The sequence below is a fragment of the Neocloeon triangulifer genome, unplaced genomic scaffold (assembly GCF_031216515.1).
Source record: "Neocloeon triangulifer isolate White Clay Creek 2 clone unplaced genomic scaffold, ASM3121651v1 ptg000014l, whole genome shotgun sequence".
Taxonomy (NCBI): domain Eukaryota; kingdom Metazoa; phylum Arthropoda; class Insecta; order Ephemeroptera; family Baetidae; genus Neocloeon; species Neocloeon triangulifer.
In genome coordinates, this window is record NW_026775556.1 from 6,062,861 (window position 1) to 6,075,293 (window position 12,433).

Consider the following 12,433-nt stretch of genomic DNA (forward strand, 5'->3'; position numbering starts at 1 on the left):
TCTGGCCACATTATTATAGGTCTTGTTGCGTTGCCATGGCGAAAATAAATACATAAAGGATTAAACTATAATCCTCAATTTGTTAATTTTAAATAGCACGAACCTTTATTTCAGGTCTTGTTGCCACGGCGACAAGTCGTGAAAATATTTTAAGATATATCAAATTAACATCTTCTTTAAAAATGGCTGCACACTATAACTAGACATACATATATAGGTTACTTGAAGAATTAAACTATAATCCTCAATTTGTTAATTTTAATTAGCGCGAACCTTTATTTCAAGTCTTGTAGCCGTGGCAAAAAGTCGTGAAAATATTTTAAGATTCATGGCAACAAGTCCTGAAATAAAGGATCGCACTATATAATGTTATCAAATTAAGGATAATTGTTTAATCCGCATCATTAAACCTAGATCTAGTGCGCAGCCATTTGAAAAGGAGTCGTTAATTTCAAAAATCTTAAAATATTTTCACGACTTGTTGCCATGGCAACAAAGGCCTGAAATAAAGGTTCGCGCTAAATAAATTTATCAAATTGAGGATTATATTGTTTAATCCATAATTAAACCTAAGACTAGAGCGCAGCCATTTGTAAAGAAGTCGTTAAATAAAGAAATATTAAAATATTTTCACGACTTGTTGCCATGGCAACAAGTCCGGAAATAAATATTCGCGCTATTTTAAGTAATAAAATTGAGGATAATTGTTTAATCCATTATTTAACCTAGGACTAGTGCGCAGCCATTTGAAAGGATATCATTAATTTTACAAATCTTAAAATGTTTTAACGACTTGTTGCCATGGCAACAAGTCCTGAAATAAAGGTTCGCGCTATATAAAGTAAAAGAATTGAGGATAATTGTTTAATCCATTATTTAACCAAGGATTAGTTTGCTGCCGTTTGCAAAGAAGATGTTAACTTGGGATATCTTGCAAAATGTTCACGACTTGTTGCCATGGCATCAAAGTCCTGAATAAAGGTTCGCGCTATTTTAAGTAATAAAATTGAGGATAATTGTTTAATCCATTATTTAACCTAGGACTATAGTGCGCAGCCATTTGTAAAGAAGTCGTTAATTTTAAAAATCTAAAATTGTTTTCACATCTTGTTGCCATGGCAACATGTGCTGAAATAAAGGTTCGTGCTATATAAAGTTATCAAATTGAGGATTATTGTTTAATCAATAATTAAACCTAGGACTAGTGCGCAGCCATTTGTAAAGAAGTCGTTAATTTTAAAAATCTAAAATTGTTTTCACATTTTGTTGCCATGGCAAGATGTCCTGAAATAAAGTTTCGTGCCATATAAAGTTATAAAATTGAGGATTATTGATTAATCCATAATTAAACCTAGGACTAATGCTCAGCCAGTTGTTAAAAAGTCGATAATTTCAAAAATCTTAAAAAATTTTCACGACTTGTTGCCATGGCAACTAATCCTGAAATAAAGGTTCGCGCGCTATATAAAAGTTACCAAATTGAGGATTATTGTTTAATCCATTATTAAACATAGGACTAGTGCGCAGCCATTTGAAAAGAAGTCGTTAATTTTAAAAATCTTAAAATGGTTTCACGACTTGTTGCCAAGGCAACAAGACCTGAAATAAAGGTTCGCACTATTTAAAGTAATAAAACATAGGATAATTGATTAAGTCATTATTTAACCTAGACTTAGTGCGCAGCCAATTGTAAAGAAGACGTTAATTTAAACAATCTTGAAATGTTTTCACGTCTTGTTGTCATGGCAACAAACCTGAAATAAAGGTTCGCACTATTTAAAGTAATAAAATATAGGATAATTGTATAATCCAACCTAGGTCTAGTGCGAAGCCATTTGTAAAGAAGTCATTAATTTTAAAAATCTTTGAATATTTTCACGACATGTTGCCATGGCTAAAAGACCTGAAAAAAAGGTTAACGTTATAAAGTTATCAAATAGTGGATTATTGTTTAATCCATAATTAAACCTAGGACTTGTGCGCAGTCATTTGTAAAGAAGTCGTTAATTTTAAAAATCTTAAAATGTTTTCACGACTACTTTTCAAATGGCTGCGCACTAGTCCTAGTTTTAATTATGGATTAAACAATGATCCTCAATTTGATTTTTTTATAAAGCGCGAACCTTTATTTCAGGTCTTGTTGCCATGGCAACAAGTCGTGAAAACATTTTTAGATTTTTAAAATTAACGACTTCTTTACAAATGGCTGCGCTCTAGTCCTAGGGTTAATAATGGATTAAACAATAATCCTCAATTTGGTAACTTTATATAGTGCGAACCTTTATTTCAGGACTTGTTGCCATGGCAACAAGTCGTGAAAATAATTTAAGATTTTTAAAATTAACGACTTCTTTACAAATGGCTGCGCTCTAGTCCTAGGTTTAATAATGGATTAAACAATAATCCTCAATTTGGTAACTTTATATTGCGCGAACCTTTATTTCAGGTCTTGTTGCCATGGCAACAAGTCGTGAAAACATTTTAAGATTTTTAAAAATAACGACTTCTTTACAAATGACTGCGCACAAGTCCTAGGTTTAATTATGGATTAAACAGTAATCCACTATTTGATATCTTTATATAACGTTAACCTTTGTTTCAGGTCTTTTTGCCATGGCAACAAGTTGTGAAAATATTCATAGATTTTTAAAATTAATGACTTCTTTACAAATGGCTGCACACTAGTCTTAGGTTTAATTTTGAATTAAACAAAAATCCGCAATTTGATCACTTTATATAGCGCGAACCTCTATTTCAGGACTTATTGCCATGGCAACAAGTCGTGAAAATATTTTATGATTTTTAAATTTAACGACTTCTTTACAAATGGCTTCGCACTAGACCTGGGTTTAATGATGGATTATACAATTATCCTATATATTTTATTACTTTAAATAGTGCGAACCTTTATTTCAGGTTTGTTGCTATGACAACAAGACGTGAAAACATTAAGTTTTTTAAATTAATGACTTCTATACAAATGGCTGCGCATTATTCCTAGGTTTAATTATGGATTAAACAATGATCCTCAATTTGATAACTTTATAAAGCGCGAACCTTTATTTCAGGTCTTGTTGCCATGGCAACAAGTCGTGAAAACATTTTTAGATTTTTAAAATTAACGACTTCTTTACAAATGGCTGCGCTCTAGTCCTAGGTTTAATTATGGATTAAACAATAATCCTCAATTTGGTAACTTTATATAGCGCGAACCTTTATTTCAGGACTTGTTGCCATGGCAACACGTCGTGAAAATAATTTAAGATTTTTGAAAATAACGACTTCTTAACAAATGGCTTAGCATTAGTCCGAGGTTTAATTATGGATTAAACAATAATCCTCAATTTGATTACTTTATATAGCGAGAACCTTTATTTCAGGACTTGTTGCCATGGCAACAAGTCGTGAAAACATTTTAAGATTTTTAAAATTAACGACTTCTTTACAAATGGCTGCGCTCTTGTCCTAGGTTTAATAATGGATTAAACAATAATCCTCAATTTGGTAACTTTATATTGCGCGAACCTTTATTTCAGGTCTTGTTGCCATGGCAACAAGTCGTGAAAATATTTTAAGATTTTTAAAATTAACGACTTCTTTACAAATGACTGCGCACAAGTCCTAGGTTTAATTATGGATTAAACAATAATCCACTATTTGATAACTTTATATAACGTTATCCTTTTTTTCAGGTCTTGTTGCCATGGCAACAAGTCGTGAAAATATTCAAAGATTTTTAAAATTAACAACTTCTTTACAAATGACTGCGCACTAGTCTTAGGTTTAATTTTGAATTAAACAAAAATCCGCAATTTGATCACTTTACATCGCGCGAACCTTTATTTCAGGACTTGTTGCCATGGCAACAAGTCGTGAAAACATTTTTAGATTATTAAAATTAACGACTTCTTTACAAATGGCTGCACTCTAGTCCTAGGTTTAATTATGGATTAAACAATAATCCTCAATTTGGTAACTTTATATAGCGCGAACCTTTATTTCAGGACTTGTTGCCATGGCAACAAGACCTGAAATAAAGGTTCGCACTATTTAAAGTAATAAAACATAGGATAATTGATAAAATCATTGTTAAACCTACTAGATCTAGTGCGCGTTAATTTTAAAAATATTTGAATGTTTTCACGACTTGTTGCCATGGCAACAAATCCTGAAATAAAGGTTCGCGCTATATAAAGATACCAAATTGAGGATTATTGTTTAATCCATAATTAAACCTAGGACTAGTTCGCAGCCATTTGTAAAGAAGTTGTTAATTTTAAAAATCTTAAAATGTTTTCACGACTACTTTTCAAATGGCTGCGCACTAGTCCTAGTTTTAATTATGGATTAAACAATGATCCTCAATTTGATTTTTTTATAAAGCGCGAACCTTTATTTCAGGTCTTGTTGCCATGGCAACAAGTCGTGAAAACATTTTTAGATTTTTAAAATTAACGACTTCTTTACAAATGGCTGCGCTCTAGTCCTAGGGTTAATAATGGATTAAACATTAATCCTCAATTTGGTAACTTTATATAGTGCGAACCTTTATTTCAGGACTTGTTGCCATGGCAACAAGTCGTGAAAATAATTTAAGATTTTTGAAATTTACGACTTCTTAACAAATGGCTGAGCATTAGTCCTAGGTTTAATTATGGATTAAACAATAATCCTCAATTTGATAACTTTATATAGCGCGATCCTTTATTTCAGGTCTTGTTGCCATGGCAACAAGTCGTGAAAACATTTTAAGATTTTTAAAATTAACAACTTCTTTACAAATGGCTGCGCACTAGTCCTAGGTTTAATTATGGATTAAACAATAAACCTTTTTTTGATTGAAAATTTATTTATTACTCAATGAGTAGTCATCATACATACATGTTAAAGCACACTTTTACAAAAATTTTTAAAGAAATAGAATTAGTATAAAGAAATTGTGGTTATAACTTCTTCATTTTCGCATAGTTCACAAGAGATTTCACTCGTGCTGGGCAGTTCTTCAGGTGGTATCGGTCACACGGATTGTCACATAATTCACATACACATTTATCATCAATTTTTAAGTGATATTTTTTATTTTTACAAATCAGGTGATGAAAACCGTGACATGCAAATCTCGTATAAACATGCCTTAATTTAAATTGTGCCTCTTTCCATTCATCATTTTTGAATGCATCTAATGTGAAATATTCCCCGGGGAGGTTTTCCAATTCTTCCATTCTCTCATTATAAAAAGCAGAAAAGGCTGGTGTGGCACATAGATCAAATCTTTGCTTCAGTTCCTCAACAAATAATTTACAGTTAACCAGAGAATAAATTAATTTTTTTTGCACTTTATTTATGTGCAATTTTAATTGAAAAAAATTTTTTTTTTTCGAAAATAAAAAATTTATACAGACTATTAATTTAAATTAATTTTTATACTTTATTTATGTACAATTTTAATTTAAAAAAATTATTTTTTAACCTTACTTCTAAATCCATCTTCAATATAGTATTATACTAAATCTTTGCTTATACATTAATTTAAATGCGGGCAGCAATTAAACCTGAGTTTATAAACTAAATTTATTAAATCATATTTTATAGGTATATAATTTGTATGTATAATTAATGAACATGTTAGTTTAAAACGGCTGTTAAAAATGTAAGTATAATTATTAATGATGTATTTATAAAATACATTTGAGAGATATTAAATAGGTTTAGACTAAATTTTTTAAAATTAAAATTGTACATAAATAAAGTATAAAAAATTAATTTAAATTAATAGTCTGTATAAATTTTTTATTTTTCAAGCTTTTTCATCTTTACCTTTACTAATCTGTTTAATACTGTGGGCTAACAATATATGAATTTTTAATTTTAATAGTTTTATAAATTCATATAATTATTTATATATTACTATCCCTTTATTAATTAAAATAGGGGCAATTTCAGAGCATTGACCAAAATACAAACCAAATAGTTCAAATAACCTCTAATAGCTGACCTTCTAAAAGGAAACGATTGATAAATTTAGGTGAATCTGGAGCGAGTACTTTTGTCCACCGAGAGGAGTTTCCGAATGAAACAGGCCTTTCCTTTTTCCAGTAGGTGGAAGTCATCTTTGCTCAGAAATTCCCAAATTGACTCAATTCCATGTGACAAGATTGGTGCAATTTTTAAGTTAAATAATTTTAGCCCCGTTTCTATTGACAACTTATTCAGTTGAGGGATGTCGTAGGTGGCGAACATTGCAATTTTCTTTCTCCTTTCAATATGTTTGCTAAAAGTTAACCCTGATGGTTGAAAAGTTACACCCAAATAATTAGAATTATTTACAAATTCTATTTTCTTTCCGTCAATTTGGAGCTCGTCTGTTTTCTTCGGACGGCCCTTTCCGGTTTTTGTGAATTTCATGATTTTACATTTTTCAAGATTCAAGACGAGGTTTCTTTCTTTAAAATAAGCAATCACCGCTATAATTGCCTGTTTGATGATATTTAAATCACGACTGGCCAAGGCAGTGTCATCCGCATATGAAATGAGCATCAAGTCCCTCAGATGTTTAATGGCCTCGTTTATGTCGTGGTTGGAGATGTTAAAGAAAAGGGGTGATAATACAGAGCCCTGTTTAAGGCCCTCGGTTTGTGAGATTTTCTCAGACTTGCCCGCTCCGTCATCGATGACATAATAATTTATTTTGAGAAGTTCAGCAGTGAGGAGGAGCTCTTTCTTGGACAAGTTTGAGTTGGCCACCAGATTTTCGAACACCTTTTCTCTACTGCAAGTGTCAAACGCCTTTTTAATGTCAAGGAAAAACACACATAGATAGGGGAGCCCTCCTTTTGTGCTGATTCAATTTCACCAATTAATTTATCAATTGCTTTTATTGTTGACCGACCAGGACGGAACCCATTATTGATTATCAGGTATAATATGCGCGGTCTCCGAGTAAATCCTGGCGTAAAGTGCTCGTTCCAACAAATTAAGGAGAGAGTTGCTCACTGCAATCCCCCTGTAGGAATTCATATCCTCTCTCTCTCTCTTTTTTGTTTATAGAGGAGTTTCATGCCTGAGACTGTCCATCCTTCCGGAATCTCCATTTTTTCTAAGCACAAGTTAAAAAATGATTTTAAATATGGGAGTAGGACAGGTGCCATTGATTTAATATTTTCATTTGTGATTTTATCTGGCCCAGGACTTTTGTTGGATTTTATTTTTTTGATAGCGAGGGATATTTCCTCTTCAAGAAAAGGGGTAAAAATTTCCTCACTTCTGGCCGCTTTACTAATAATCTCACAAAATTTTGTCTGATTTTTATTTGGGTCGTTTTTATTGAAAATGCCTTCATAAAATTCGACCCAGTTTGGGAGTGGAATTTGGTTTTCATTTGTGATTTTATCCTTTGTGAGATTTTGGATTTTGTAACAGGCTTTCTCTGCCTCCTTCAAAATTTTCTCCTCATGCCTTTTATAGAATTGTGCCTTTTTTCGTTTAATGAGAGCCAAGTAATCCCTCCTAAGCAAGCTAGCCACATAAAGACCCAGCCGTTATTCTACTTCGGACAAATTTCTCAGCACCTCCCTCCGAAAACCCAGATATTCGGCTCTTGATATTTTACATTCATTGTCAAACCATTGCTTCCCCTTTCTTTTAAAGTGGCGCTTTGCTCTACTTGACTCTTTAATTAGGCACCGAATGAGCTCGTAAAATTGATTGATATTTTTTATCCTCTAGGGCTTTATTTAAAAGTAATTTGTAGCGGTTTTCAAATAATTCAGACAGTAAATTTTCGTCTATTTTGACCGGCCTTTCTCTTGTTATATCGGGTTCACTTAAGTTTTTAATTTCGCAAGTCACTGATATTTGCTGGTGTTTACGAACAGTCGTGGGGATGATTTTGAAATTTTTTAAGTTAATGGATTTCCCAGCAAAAATTAAGTCGATTGTGCTGCCCCCCGTGCCCGAAATGTAAGTAAATTGAGCCGGTAGTTTGTTCGCCAAAATTAATTCGTTCCAGTCAGTGACTTCGCGGAGGTCTTCCCCTTTGCTGCTTGAGCCATTGTCACTTCGACAATTGAAATCTCCTGTTAAAATTACATTTTCCAAACTCTCGAGTGACAAAAAGCATTCCAACTAATCCTTGGTTTAATTATGGATTAAACAATTATCCTCAATTCCATTACTTTAAATAGTGTGAACCTTTATTTCACGTCTTGTTGCCATGGCAACAAGTCGTGAAAATATTCAAAGATTTTTAAAATTAACGACTTATTTACAAATGGCTGCGCACTAGTCTTAGGTTTAATTTTGAATTAAACAAAAATCCGCAATTTGATCACTTAATATAGCGCCAACCTTTATTTCAGGACTTGTTGCCATGGCATCAAGTCGTGAAAATAATTTAAGATTTTTGAAAATAACGACTTCTTAACAAATGGCTTAGCATAAGTCCTAGGTTTAATTATGGATTAAACAATAATCCTCAATTTGATAACTTTATATAGCGCGAACCTTTATTTCAGGACTTGTTGCCATGGCAACAAGTCGTGAAAACATTTTAAGATTTTTAAAATTAACGACTTCTTTACAAATGGCTGCGCTCTAGTCCTAGGTTTAATAATGGATTAAACAATAATCCACTATTTGATATCTTTATATAACGTGAACCTTTGTTTCAGGTCTTTTTGCCATGGCAACAAGTTGTGAAAATATTCATAGATTTTTAAAATTAATGACTTCTTTACAAATGGCTGCACACTAGTCTTAGGTTTAATTTTGAATTAAACAAAAATCCGCAATTTGATCACTTTATATAGCGCGAACCTCTATTTCAGGACTTATTGCCATGGCAACAAGTCGTGAAAATATTTTATGATTTTTAAATTTAACGACTTCTTTACAAATGGTTTCGCACTAGACCTGGGTTTAATGATGGATTATACAATTATCCTATATATTTTATTACTTTAAATAGTGCGAACCTTTATTTCAGGTTTGTTGCCATGACAACAAGACGTGAAAACATTAAGTTTTTTAAATTAATGACTTCTAAACAAATGGCTGCGCATTATTCCTAGGTTTAATTATGGATTAAACAATGATCCTCAATTTGATAACTTTATAAAGCGCGAACCTTTATTTCAGGTCTTGTTGCCATGGCAACAAGTCGTGAAAACATTTTTAGATTTTTAAAATTAACGACTTCTTTACAAATGGCTGCGCTCTAGTCCTAGGTTTAATTATGGATTAAACAATAATTCTCAATTTGGTAACTTTATATAGCGCGAACCTTTATTTCAGGACTTGTTGCCATGGCAACACGTCGTGAAAATAATTTAAGATTTTTGAAAATAACGACTTCTTAACAAATGGCTTAGCATTAGTCCTAGGTTTAATTATGGATTAAACAATAATCCTCAATTTGGTAACTTTATATAGCGCGAACCTTTATTTCAGGACTTGTTGCCATGGCAACACGTCGTGAAAATAATTTAAGATTTTTGAAAATAACGACTTCTTAACAAATGGCTTAGCATTAGTCCGATGTTTAATTATGGATTAAACAATAATCCTCAATTTGATTACTTTATATAGCGAGAACCTTTATTTCAGGACTTGTTGCCATGGCAACAAGTCGTGAAAACATTTTAAGATTTTTAAAATTAACGACTTCTTTACAAATGGCTGCGCTCTTGTCCTAGGTTTAATAATGGATTAAACAATAATCCTCAATTTGGTAACTTTATATTGCGCGAACCTTTATTTCAGGACTTGTTGCCATGGCAACAAGACCTGAAATAAAGGTTCGCACTATTTAAAGTAATAAAACATAGGATAATTGATAAAATCATTGTTAAACCTACTAGATCTAGTGCGCGTTAATTTTAAAAATATTTGAATGTTTTCACGACTTGTTGCCATGGCAACAAATCCTGAAATAAAGGTTCGCGCTATATAAAGTTACCAAATTGAGGATTATTGTTTAATCCATAATTAAACCTAGGACTAGTTCGCAGCCATTTGTAAAGAAGTTGTTAATTTTAAAAATCTCAAAATGTTTTCACGACTTGTTGCCATGGCAACAAGTCCTGAAATAAAGGTTCGCGCTATATAAAGTAATCAAATTGAGGATTATTGTTTAATCCATTATTAAACCTAGGACTGATGCTAAGCCATTTGTAAAGAAGTCATTAATTTAAAAAATTTTAAATTGTTTTCACAACTTGTTGCCATGGCAACAAGTCCTAAAATAAAGGTTCGCGCTATATAAAGTTATCAAATTGAGGATTATTGTTTAATCCATAATTAAACCTAGTGCTCAGCCTATTGTTAAGAAGTCGTTAATTTCAAAAATCTTAAAAAATTTTCACGACTTGTTACCATGGCAACAAATCCTGAAATAAAGGTTCGCGCTATATAAAGCCATGGCAACAAGTCGTGAAAACATTTTTAGATTTTTAAAATTAACGACTTCTTTACAAATGGCTGCGCTCTAGTCCTAGGGTTAATAATGGATTAAACATTAATCCTCAATTTGGTAACTTTATATAGTGCGAACCTTTATTTCAGGACTTGTTGCCATGGCAACAAGTCGTGAAAATAATTTAAGATTTTTGAAATTTACGACTTCTTAACAAATGGCTGAGCATTAGTCCTAGGTTTAATTATGGATTAAACAATAATCCTCAATTTGATAACTTTATATAGCGCGATCCTTTATTTCAGGTCTTGTTGCCATGGCAACAAGTCGTGAAAACATTTTAAGATTTTTAAAATTAACAACTTCTTTACAAATGGCTGCGCACTAGTCCTAGGTTTAATTATGGATTAAACAATAAACCTTTTTTTGATTGAAAATTTATTTATTACTCAATGAGTAGTCATCATACATACATGTTAAAGCACACTTTTACAAAAATTTTTAAAGAAATAGAATTAGTATAAAGAAATTGTGGTTATAACTTCTTCATTTTCGCATAGTTCACAAGAGATTTCACTCGTGCTGGGCAGTTCTTCAGGTGGTATCGGTCACACGGATTGTCACATAATTCACATACACATTTATCATCAATTTTTAAGTGATATTTTTTATTTTTACAAATCAGGTGATGAAAACCGTGACATGCAAATCTCGTATAAACATGCCTTAATTTAAATTGTGCCTCTTTCCATTCATCATTTTTGAATGCATCTAATGTGAAATATTCCCCGGGGAGGTTTTCCAATTCTTCCATTCTCTCATTATAAAAAGCAGAAAAGGCTGGTGTGGCACATAGATCAAATCTTTGCTTCAGTTCCTCAACAAATAATTTACAGTTAACCAGAGAATAAATTAATTTTTTTTGCACTTTATTTATGTGCAATTTTAATTGAAAAAAATTTTTTTTTTTCGAAAATAAAAAATTTATACAGACTATTAATTTAAATTAATTTTTATACTTTATTTATGTACAATTTTAATTTAAAAAAATTATTTTTTAACCTTACTTCTAAATCCATCTTCAATATAGTATTATACTAAATCTTTGCTTATACATTAATTTAAATGCGGGCAGCAATTAAACCTGAGTTTATAAACTAAATTTTATTAAATCATATTTTATAGGTATATAATTTGTATGTATAATTAATGAACATGTTAGTTTAAAACGGCTGTTAAAAATGTAAGTATAATTATTAATGATGTATTTATAAAATACATTTGAGAGATATTAAATAGGTTTAGACTAAATTTTTTAAAATTAAAATTGTACATAAATAAAGTATAAAAAATTAATTTAAATTAATAGTCTGTGGCAATCGGAGATCCGGAAAGCTTTTTGTCAACGAGAATTTAGGATCAAGAAATCTACCAAGTGAGTTATGGATACATTTTTTGTAATTATAAAAATTAGTTAGACTTGTCCAGGCTGGTTTCTTTGGACACTTGACCTTCTGAATTCCTTTTTTTTCTTTTTGAATGAAAATAAATAAATATTTTAAAATAAAAAAGTAATTTGAAATAAATCTGAATTTTTGCAGCAAGCTGGAAGGACCTCCAGGCCACTCAGGGTGTCCACCTACATCAAGAAAAATACTTGATCAGTCCAGCGGATCTTCTCTGCCGTCGTAGAAAAGCGTTTCAAGATTTCTTTTGAACCTATAAAAATTTATTATTATATTGAAATATCATAAATATTAAATATATTGAGCAAATAAATTTGTTTTTAAGGGTAGTGATCAATAACGATCATGTCAAATTCCATACAAATTTTGTGACTGCATGATCCAATCATGAAAATTGAAAAATTGTAGAAAGTAATTTTATATACAAAAGGATTTTGAGACAAGTAATGGATAAATTTATTTAACTCGTTAGAAAAAATGAATTGAATGTATTCGCTATTTCGAATACAGTGGTCCGGTCATGGACCTAATAAATCAATGGACCTGGTAAATCAAT